The following is an 11,386-nucleotide window of genomic DNA, read 5'->3' on the forward strand; positions in this document are numbered from 1 at the left end:
TGGATTGATTGGTCATATCTAATATACAAAAAGCACTCTGCCCCTAGCAATGACCCAGCAAAACTTTAATATCTCTCACATATGAAAGCCTCCAGAGACACAATTACTTCAATATTTTTTTAAGTCTTAAGGAAGAAGGCAAAAAAACTGACAATCTGAAATTAGTCTTGTAAAAGTGCTTGTGATGCATTTCTCTGGGGACATAATTTCCCAAATGCTCAAAAAGATACATTGCATAAGGAAGGAGCATTACTAGCAAGAAGAGTTTGTAAAAGACTAGAGGATAGCGTTAGATGTGTTTTGAAAGCATTGAGATTCATGAAAGAGTTAGTGCAAAAAAAAAAGAAGAGGGAGAAGGGAGGAAAGGAGGGAAGGAAGGAGGAAGGTGAAAAGACTTCATGACAATTTCTAAGGGAAAACAACATGAAAATATATGGAATATCTTTGGTCTTTACCCATCCTTTCTATGCAGCAATAAAAAAGCAGGTTTGAAAGGAGGGGTGCTTAAGCATTTCCTTTTTTCCCCTTCCAACTACCCCCTGAAATATCCTTTATTTACCTTCCTAATGGGACATGAGAGAAGCCTCCCACAAGGATGGTAAAAACATCAAAACATCCGGGCGTCCCCTAGGCAACGTCCTTGCAGACGGCCAAATCTCTCACACCAGAAGCATCTTGCAGTTTCTCAAGTTGCTTCTGATACAGAAAAAAAAAACCCTTCCTAATGTAGTGTCCAAACATTGCCTTTATACTGTTGAAAACTTGCATGGCTGGAATCACTGGGCTGATGTGAGTTTTCCAGGCGGTATGGCCATGTTCCAGAAGCATTCTTTTCTGATGTTTCACCCACATCTATGGCAGGCATTTTCAGAGATTGAGAGGTCTCTTGGAAACTAGGCAACAATCTATGGCAGGCATCCTCAGAGGAGCCCCTGGTGGTGCAGTGGATCAAACCCTTGTGCCAGCAGGACTGCTGACTTGAAAGTTGGGTTTCTGACCTGAAGGGTGCGGGTTTGAATCCAACCTGGGGAGAGCGCGGATGAGCTCCCTCTATCAACTCCAACTCCAGCTCCGTGCGGAGACATGAGAGAAGCCTCCCACAAGGATGATAAAACATCAAAACATCCAGCTGTCCTCAGGACAACGTCCTTGCAGCCGGCCAATTCTCTGACACCAAAAGCGACTTGCAGTTTCTCAAGTCGCTCCTGACATGAAAAAAAATCAACAGAGGTTGTGAGGTGGAATCTAGGTTTACATAAAAGACTAAGTGATCTTTATAAAGAAGGCTATCTTTTTTTTTTTTTACAGCTAGATAACATTGAAAGTTTAGGTTTTGATTGCGTTTGGAACTTAGCCAGACAGGAAGGCCTTGTGGGGCAATTTGGTGAACAGGGAGAGAGCTCTGTCACTCCACAATCCCAGTTCATCAGGACTACCAGTTAATCAGTTTTGTGTGGATACTGGGAGATGGTTAGATATTTTTCACTCTTTCCTGGGGGCTTGTCTAATATGACATTAGGTATCCCAATGCTGCTGTTGTTGTATGTCTTCCAAATCATTTCTGACCTTCTTCTTGGTAGGATTTGTTCAGACAGGGACTGCCTTTGCTTTCCTCTGAGGCTTAGACTGTGACTTGCCCAAGGTCACTCAGTGGGTTTCCATGGGCAAATGCAGATTTGAACCCTGTTCTCCAAAATCTTGGTCCAGTGTTCAAACCATTACACTATATGGGCTGTCTACCAGGCCTATTTACTGGGCTATACACGTTCTCAATATATATTTAATTTTCTGCATCTTTTCTTCCTCTCTCACCTGTCACCTACTCTCCATCAATGCCATATCACTACATGCCCACACTATTAGACTACTGATATTACATCTTCCCTCATCAGGATTAGGCAGGGTGAGGCACTGGCATTTGGGCACAGATTTTTTTGTGCCATAAATAAATGCACATTTTAGCTATTATACATTTATTACATTTTTACTGCTTCTGATGGGGAGAGATGTTTTGGGGATTTGATGTCACATATGTCAAAACCAGTTGGTTGTGCTCTTTGACTAGGAAAGGATGTTATTTTCCTTTTTTGCATCCAGCAGCATAATGTTTTGGGCTCTGCCTGCCATCCTTATTTAACTCCTCCATTCTGTCCTGAAGTAGCTAGGCCTTCAAAAAGGGAGTGGGTGATGTGAATACAATGTTTTCAACCCACCTTGGGTTCCAAATGGCCTTCCTCTTAATTTGGGAACTACTAAGCCAAATATTCCTGGGTGGCTTACCATAAAAGCATATAAAACTGCAACAGTGTCATTATTACTTTCACATTAAAAGGTTCTGGATTGAGCCAATTTTATGACAAAGTTAGAGCTGGCAATTGAATCAGTTTTCCCTCACCAGTCAAATAAATGTCTTGCTTCTAACCAAGCAGTTAAGTATTACTAAGATGAGGTGCTATTTTGTAGAATGCCTCCACCAGCATAATATTTTTTCATTAAAAATGTTTCTATGAACTAAACCATGTATTGTTTGAAAACCCAATCAGGCCATATGTTAAGAGACTCATGCAGATGACTTTAAACAACCTCTTTCCTTTGGGAGGCAGTTCTAACAAAACCCAATTTGAGCTCCACATCCTAAACTGGCAATTAATTAATGAATCAGCATGCAACAATAGGGTGACCAGCATGGGAGCTCAGGACAAGGCAGAGGAGTAAAAGCACAGTTGGGAAAGACTTTTGCAGCAAGAAAAGCTCTTATCCCAGATGTACAAAGTGGTCTGGGGGTGGCTGGGGAGGCAGACAGCACATGATGTTTCATTCAATATGTTTTTGTCAGTACTAGGGAGAGAGAACTTCAGTACTGGATCCTGCTCTGTTTCATGTTTTGGTCTTCTTGAATTTCACACTTTTCTCCTCTAACAGAGCACCACACTCGTTTAACTCTACATCTCTGTGTACCTTCTCCTACACAGAATGAAGGAGAATTTGCCATCGTAAGACATATTTTTGGAGAAACCAACCAATCAATCAAATAAAGAGAAGTGGGTAGGAATCTACTTTCAGAGCAACTGCAGTTAAGGTAGCTGCTACTTTGGAATACAACTTATCTGCCTCTAGGAAAAAACACAAAGTTTGTGTGCCACTGACACTCTTGCTCAGAACAGGATCAAAATAGGTGGCAAGAGATGCATATCTGAATGGTCATAAAACTGGCAGAAGAAATATAAGGGCAGGACAGAGATTTCAGTGGAGCAGGGCATTTTCATGTGTTGGTGTGTACCTTCAAGTTGCCTGTCTACTTTTGGAGACTCCATACAGATTTCTGAGCAAGAGATGGTTTTGTCAGTTCCTTCCTCTGAAATATATTTGTTGGCAATCTCCCATCCAAGTACTAACCAGGGCTGACCCCATTTAGCATGGAGCCCTCATGGCGCAATGGGTTAAACCCTTGTATCAGCAGGACTGCTGACCTACAGGCCGGCATTTCAAATCTGGGGAGAGCGGGTGAGCTCCCTCTGTCATCTCCAGCTCCCCATGCGGGGACATGAGAGAAGCCTCCCACAAGGATGGTAAAACATCAAAACATCTAGGCATCCCCTGGCAACCTCCTTGCAGACAGCCAATTCTCTCACAACAGAAGCAACTTGCAATTTTTTATTTTAATTTATTTTTTATTAATTTTTTAATTTTTTTAATTTAATTTTTAACTGATTTATAGTGTATTGTACAGTTTTTATATGTGTGTTTTATTGTAAGCCACCCTGAGTCCCCTGTTGGGTGAGAAGGGCAGGATATAAATATTGTAATAAATAAATAAATAAATAAATTTCTCAAGTCGTTCCTGACACAAAATTAAAAAAAAAAAACCAAAACCGTTTAGCTTTCAGGATAGACAGAATCTGGTACATTTAGGATATTTAGGCTCTGCATTTTCATTCCCAACGCAAAAAGTGCCACTTAGCCTTTCTCATTGTTTGTGTACATAAGTGAATGTTGTTCACGATAGTGAGAAAATGAAACAAATCCATTTAAATGTTAATTTTACATTGACATTACAGACCTTTTAAAGAGAAAAACAACTCAAACCTTGCATGTGCAAGTGCCGTAAACAGGAACAACAGATGAAGGCTATGAAACGTGTGTGCACACACACACACTATCCACATCAGAAAAAACTCTCACAGTATTTAATGGTACCTAAGGGTACAAGGGAGCATGGGATTATCAGGGCATCCATTGTGGGACATTGTGAACATAATAGACCCAACAGAGCTGGTGATTACAACAAACTGTGTTCCTCATTTTGTTGCTTCTGGCTTGTGATAAAAAAAGACTCAGACAGCTTCTTAGTGTGATTTAACTCTTGGCTGTGGTAACAAAAGGGGGGGGGACTATTGTAACTTGTAAGCACTTATAAGAGGCAAATGTATTTAGGTGACAACTGTAGTTTAACAAATTCGAGTATCATTCACAGCTAAAAGCAAATGCCACCAGAGAGTTCATGTAGTTCAAATGACATCCGGTTGAACTTTCAATCTATCACAAAATATACTCGATTATTTTGAGCGAGTCTAGGATCAACATCCCTCCCTGGGGTGTTATACGTTGAAATTGGGATGTAAGCTCCCTCCAGGGCTCCACTTTTGGGTAAAAGACTAGCCAGTGCAACAGAGACATTTTTGGATAGCTGTGAGTTTTCCGGGCTGTATGGCCATGTTCCAGAAGCATTATCTCCTGACATTTTACCTACATCTATGGCAGGCATTCTCAAAGGTTGTGAGGTTGCCTAGAGTTGGAAACTAGGCAAGTGGAGTTTATATATCTGTGCAATGTTCAGGGTGGGAGAAAGAACTCTCATCTGTTTCAGGCAAGTGTGAACATAGCAATTGGTCAGCTTGATTACATTGAATAGCATGGCAGCTACAAAGCCTGGTTGCCTCCTGCCTGGGGAAATCCTTTTTTGGGAGGTGTCAGCTGGCCCTGATTGTTTCTTGTTTGGAATTCCACTGTCTTCTGAGTGTTGTTTTTTGTTTACTGTCCTGATTTTAGAGTTTTTTTTTAATACTGTTAGCCACATTTTGTCCATTTTCATGGATTCCTCCTTTGTGCTGAAATTGTCCACATCTTGTGGATTTCAATGGCTTATCTGTGTAGTCTGACATGGTGATTGTTCGAGTGGTACAGCATTTCCTGTTCTCAAATAATCTGCTGTGTCCGGGTAGGTTCATCAGGTGCACTGCTATGGCTGACTTCTCTGGCTGAATTAGCCTGCAGTGTTGTTCATGTTCCTTGATTCGTGTTTGGGCAATGTTGTGTTTTGTAGACTTGTTGCATGGTATAGGGTAGACTTCTGCAGAGGTGAGAGGATCCCTCTTGTCCTTTGCTGAATGTAGCATTTGTTGGATTTCCTTAGTGGGTCTGTAGATAGTCTGTAGGTTGTGTTTCTTCATCAGCTTCCCTATGTGGTCAGTGGTTCCCTTGATGTATGGGAAGAACACTTTTCCTCTGGGTGGATCTTTGTCTTTACTCTCGTGGCTTATTCTTGATCAGACAGGGGAATTTCAGACAAGGAACAATCAGGGCCAGTTAACACCTCCCAACAAAGGATTCTCCCAGGCAGGAAACAGACAGGCTTTGAAGATGCCAGGCTATTTAGTGCTAATCAAGCTGGCCAATTGAAACATTCACACTTGAATTCTCTCTCCTACCCTGAACATTCCATACATATATCAACCCCACTTGCTTAGTTTCCAACAGACCTCACAATCTCTGAGGATGCCTGCCATAGATGTGGGTGAAACATCAGGAGAGAATGCTTCTGGAACATGGCCATAAAGCCCGGAAAATTCACAACAACCCAATGATTCTGGTCACGAAAGCTTTCGACAACACAAAGACATTTATTTGGTTCTGCACACAAGGTGGGTGTGTGATGGATTTAGGAAGCTTTCCCTAAAGAACTCCAAGTGCTTCAAATGAGCAGCTGGTCCCCCAGCCTTGGCTCCCTGGGGATGACGGATGGGCTCAGTTTGTTCCCATCCTGAACCCTCTTCTTGGAATCGGAAGCAGACGGGGCTTTCTCCCTACGTCCCAGGACTGTTTCTCTGCCAGTGCGCGTTGACTCGGGAGAAATCCCTGCTGAGCCCAATGGGCAAACAGGCTTCTAGTCGGGCAGTTCCCGTTCTCCGCGAGTTTGGTTGGAGATGGGCAGTTTCCTCGGCCATTTTGGCCAACGCAGCCCATGGGGAGCTGGGGATTGGAAGAGGCCACACGGGCCATTTCCTTGCCATGCAGGAATCACAATCATTGAATCATAGAGTTGAAAGAGACCTTGTGGGCCATCCAGTCCAACCCCCTGCCAAGAAGCAGGAAAATCGCATTCAAAGCACCCTTGACTGATGACCATCCAGCCTCTGCTTAAAAGCCTCCAAAGCCTCCACCACACTCCGAGGCAGAGAGTTCCACTGCTTAACAGCTCTCGCAGTTAGGAAGTTCTTCCTAATATTCAGGTGGAATCTCCTTTCCTGTAGTTTGAAGCCATTGTTTCACATCCTAGTCTCCTGGGCAGCAGAAAACAAGCTTGCTCCCCTCCTTCTTACGACTTTCCCTCACATATTGGCCATCATGTCTCCTCCCAGCCTTCTCTTCTGCAGGCTAAACATGCCCAGCTCTTTAAGCCACTCCTCATAGGACTTGTTCTCCAGACCCTTGATCATTTTAGTTGCCCTCCTCTGGACACATTCCAACCTGTCAACATCTCCCTTCAATTGCGGTGCCCGGGTGTGGTCTGACCAAGGAAGAATAGAGGGGTAGCATGACTTTCCTGGATCTAGACCAGGCATGGGCAAACTTCGGCCCTCCGGGTGTTTTGGATTTCAACTCACACAATTCCTAACAGCCTACCGGCTGTTAGGAATTGTGGTAGTTGAAGTCCAAAACACCCGGAGGGCCGAAGTTTGCCCATGCCTGGTCTAGACCCTCGACTCCTAGCGCAGGTTTTCCTTCCCCATCTCCATGGCCGTGGCGCTGAGCTGCCCTGCCCACCTTTCCCTTTCCAGCCCCGATAACCGTCGGAGACGTGGGTCGCAGGGCCCCCAAACACAGCCCCAAACTTCATGCCAAGAGGAACAAAGGCAACCCTCTCAAACTGCCCACCCCATCTTATCCCGTCCGCTTGGCTGTCTTTTCCTTTTCGGAACTCCTTCCCTTCGTGAACATTTATTTCTACATCCAACACTTTGCGGAGGTTTAAACTTTGAAGGCTCTCCTGCCCCGCGGAGGAGTCCCGGAGAGCCAGCGAGACACAGATGGGAAGCAGGACGTGGTTAGATAGAATGACAGCATTGGAAGAGACCTCCAGGGCCATCCAGTCCGACCCCGACATTGCACGCCTTACCTGAACCTGGGAGGAGGAGGAGGAGGAGGAGGAGGAGGAGGAAGAGGCAGCTGCTTCACCCACCGAGCTGCATCCAGGCGGGTTGGAGGGGGCGTCGGGGCGCAGGCATGATCCCGGGGTCGCCTCTCTTCGCGCTTCAGGTGGGAGGAAGCCCAGCCGGAGAGACGGGCAGAGGCGAGGTCTGGGCTGGAGAAGGGAGATGCGCCGGAGCCAGGCAGAGATGCAAAGAGAGGGAGGGAGAAAGCACGGGAGAAAGAAGAAGATGCGCTTTGAGCCCAGCCTCCCGGCTGCAGCAAAGTCTCTCCTCCTTTGGGCGAGAGAGAGAGAAGGGGGGGGGGGGGAGAGAGAGAGAGAGAGCCCGGCTGCTCGCTCTCTGGCTCTTCCTCTCAACTGCGAGGAGCGGCTCCTCCAAGCAGCAGCAGCAGCAGCAGCTCCTTCTCCCTTGCTGGGCTCCTTCCCTCCTCGGCCCCCCTCCCGCCCAAACCGCTTGGCATCTTCCTCAGCCTCTTCCTCACATCCCCGTGTCTCCAGGGCCCGCAAGGAGCGGAGTTTCTTCTCCCCTCCTTACCAACAATCCCGAAGAGGGATTCAGATTTCAGGGGGGGATCAGATTTGAGATGTTATTCCAGATTCCCTTCCTTCGTTTCCTTGATTTTTTTAAAAAAGATTCCAGATCTCTGCCTGCTTGTGTTTCCTTCCTCTCAGAAGTAAGTCTCCGCTGGGTTTTTCTGCTCCTTAGCAGCTGAAACGTTTCGATTTGCAAATTCTCTGAATCATTTATCGCGTGGATTTGTTTATTGAAGACGAATTAAGTTTTTAAAAGGGGCAGCCCGTCTCCAGCCGACTGACATCAGACGGATTTTGAAGGAGCCATGGGAGACCGTTCAAATTTGCCTTGCTCAAGCGGAGGGGATGTACTGTGTTTATTAAGTCCCAGCCTCCTGATAATATCTTCAAAGGTTTCCAGCCTATGTAAAATATATAGAGTATCTATGTTTATAGAAGATTCCAAAATACCACGACCCTATGGCATCGTGATGTCTGCCAATCTAAAGAGACTAACCTGGGAGTAAACCTGACTGAGCTCCCTGGGGCTGATTTCTGAGAAGAGGTGTATAAAGCTACACTGAAAGGTGCAATCTTGTGAACATGTCCATGAGAGTACAGTGGGACCTACTTCTGAGTAAACACACATACAATGCTGCTGATGTACACCAAAAATCATTAATTGGAACTCTTCCTTCATGATGTACAAAGGTTGTTGTGAGTTTTCCAGGCTGTATGGCCATGTTCCAGGAGCATTCTCTCCTGACGTTTTGCCTGCATCTGTGGCCTGCCATAGACTCAGGGGTTGTGAGGTCTGCTGAAAACTAGGCAAGAGGGGTTTATATATCGGTGGAAGGTCCAGGGTGGGAGAAAGTGTTAATGTAGCAATTGGCCACCTTGACTAGCATTGAAAGGCCTTGCATTTTCAAGGACTGGCTGCTTACTGTCTGGGAGAGATGTTTGTTAGGAGGAGGCCTTGTTAAGCCAGCTCCACTGGCTGCCGATATGCTACCGAGCCCAATTCAAAGTGCTGGTTTTGACCTATAAAGCCCTAAACAGTTCCGGCCCAATCTACTTGTCCGAATGTATCTCCTCCTATGAGCCAGCAAGATCCCTGAGATCATCTGGAGAGGCCCTGCTCTCGGTCCCACCTGCCTCGGAGGTGCAGCTGGTGGGAACGAGGGACAGGGCCTTCTCGGTGGTGGCTCCCTGGCTGTAGAACACCCTCCCAAGAGAGATGCATCAAATTCCAACCCTGTTGGGCTCCAGAAAAGCCCTAAAAACATGGCTGTGTGCCCAGGCTTTTAATCAATAAATGGTGAAAATGACACGGACTGAACTATGGACAAAGCATGAGGAAGAATGGATCTGATTTTATGTTTGAAATGTATATTTTTAATTCATAATGTATTTTAATAGTTTTAACTGTTTTATGTGCTGTTTTATATTGGTTTGTATGGGCATCTAATTGTTGCCACCGTTGTAAGCTGCCCTGAGTCCCTTTGGGTGAGAAGGGCGGGATATAAATGTGAGAAATAAATAAATAAATAATCACCACAGACATCAGAAGAGCTGCAAGGCCAGGAACAAGCCATGAGAATAAAGACAAAGATCTACCCAGAGGAAAAGTGTCCTTCCCATACATTAAGGGAACCACTGACTGCATTGGGAAACTGATGAAGAAACACAACCTACAGACTATCTACAGACCCACTAAGGAAATCCAACAAATGCTACGTTCAGCAAAGGGCAAGAGGGATCCTCTCACCTATGCAGGAGTCTACCGTTTACCATGCAGCTGTGGACAAGTCTACCTAGGGACCACCAAATGCAGCATTGCCCAAACACGAGCCAAAGAACATGAAAGGCACTGCAGACTAACTCAACCAGAGAAGTCAGCCATAGCAGAGCACTTGATGAACCAACCTGGACACATAATATTATCTGAGAACCAGGCCCGGTCCAACATGGAGGCCAGTGAGGCCCCCGCTTGGAGCGCAGGGTCCCCTGGGGCGCCGTTGAGGTGTCTCCCCCCTCCCCCCCCCCCCCACGGGGATCACCGGCTCAGTTGAAGCCTTCCACCTTCCGCAGCAGCGGGCATGGCTCTCTCTTCCTCCCTGCTTCTCTCTCTCTCTCTGAGAGGTCGGAGGGAGAGAGAGAGAGAGAGATAGAGAGAGAGAGAGAGGTCGCACAGAGAGAGAGAGAGAGAGGTCGCAGAGGGAGGGAGAGAGAGAGAGAGGTCGCAGAGAGAGAGAGAGAGGTTGCAGAGAGAGAGAGGGGGGGGAGAGAGAGAGAGAGAGAGAGGTCGCAGAGAGAGAGAGAGAGAGGTCGCAGAGGGAGGGAGAGAGAGAGAGAGAGGTCGCAGAGAGAGAGAGAGAGAGGTTGCAGAGAGAGAGAGGGGGGGGAGAGAGAGAGAGAGAGAGAGGTCGGGGAGAGAGAGAGAGAGAGAGAGAGAGGTCGCAGAGAGAGAGAGAGAGAGAGAACGCAGGGAGGGAGGGAAGAAAGAAGGGAACCAGCACCAGCCTCTTTCTCTTTCTCCCTCTTAGGAAAAAAGTCTCTTCCCCGGTTTGGTTTTGCTCTTTCCAGACTTACCCAAGAGCCAGTTAGCCTTAAAGGGGAACACCTGAGGCAGGCAAGCCTTTCTAATGGGAATCCTTAAGAGCCAGAAGATATCCCTTTAAGAGATATCTCCAGGAGGATTATGGCACCAGCTCACTTGCAACAGATTCAGTGCCATGTAATCATGTGAGTTGTAGTTTTTAAAAGTCCCTAGCCTTCCCTGCAGAAGAGAGCCAGTAGCATGCCAAACTACAACTCCCAGTTTTCTGTCAGATTGTTTTGGATTTCAACTCCCACAATTCCTAACACCAGACACGGGCAAAGTTTGCCCTTGCCTGGTATAGAAGCATTCTATTCTTTTTCCCCAGACATGCCAACAGTTTGTATATTAAGTGAGAAAATCCTGGGCATTTTTTCCTTTGATGCTAAAAGTGCATAGGTTGTTCAGCAACAGCCTACTGGCTGGGTTGCTATGAGTTTTCCGGGCTCTATAGCCATGTTCCTGAAGCATTCTCTCCTGACATTTTACCCACATCTGTGGCAGACATCATCAGAGGTTATGGGGTCTGTTGGAAACTAGGCAAGTGGGGTTTATATATCTGTGGAAAGTCCAGGGTGGGAGAAAGAACTCTTGTCTGTGGGAGGCAAGTGTGAATGTTGCAATTGGCCACCTTGATTAGCATTGAATAGCCTTGCAGCTTCAAAGCCTGGCTGCTTCCTGCCTGGGGGAATCCTTTGTTGGGAGGTGTTAACTGGCCCTGATTGTTTTCTGTCTGGAATTCCCATTTTCTGGGTGTTGTTATTTATTTACTGTCCTGATTTAACTTTTCTTTAATACTGGTAGCCAGATTTTGTTTATTTTCATGGTTTCCTCTTTTCTGTTGA

At 46.0% G+C, this 11,386-nt stretch overlaps 1 protein-coding gene across 1 annotated transcript in view; it reads right to left on the minus strand.

Moving 5' to 3' along the window:
• The window catches only part of syndig1l (synapse differentiation inducing 1 like), a 73,956-nt gene extending 65,745 nt beyond the window's left edge, over positions 1-8,211 (minus strand). Inside the window, exon 1 of the mRNA XM_062968308.1 lies at positions 7,397-8,211. The gene's annotated coding sequence lies outside the window, so the exon portion shown is untranslated. The remainder of the gene's footprint in view (positions 1-7,396) is intronic.
• Between the last annotated feature and the right edge of the window lie 3,175 nt (positions 8,212-11,386).

The sequence above is a fragment of the Anolis carolinensis genome, chromosome 1 (genome assembly GCF_035594765.1).
Source record: "Anolis carolinensis isolate JA03-04 chromosome 1, rAnoCar3.1.pri, whole genome shotgun sequence".
NCBI classification, from domain to species: domain Eukaryota; kingdom Metazoa; phylum Chordata; class Lepidosauria; order Squamata; family Dactyloidae; genus Anolis; species Anolis carolinensis.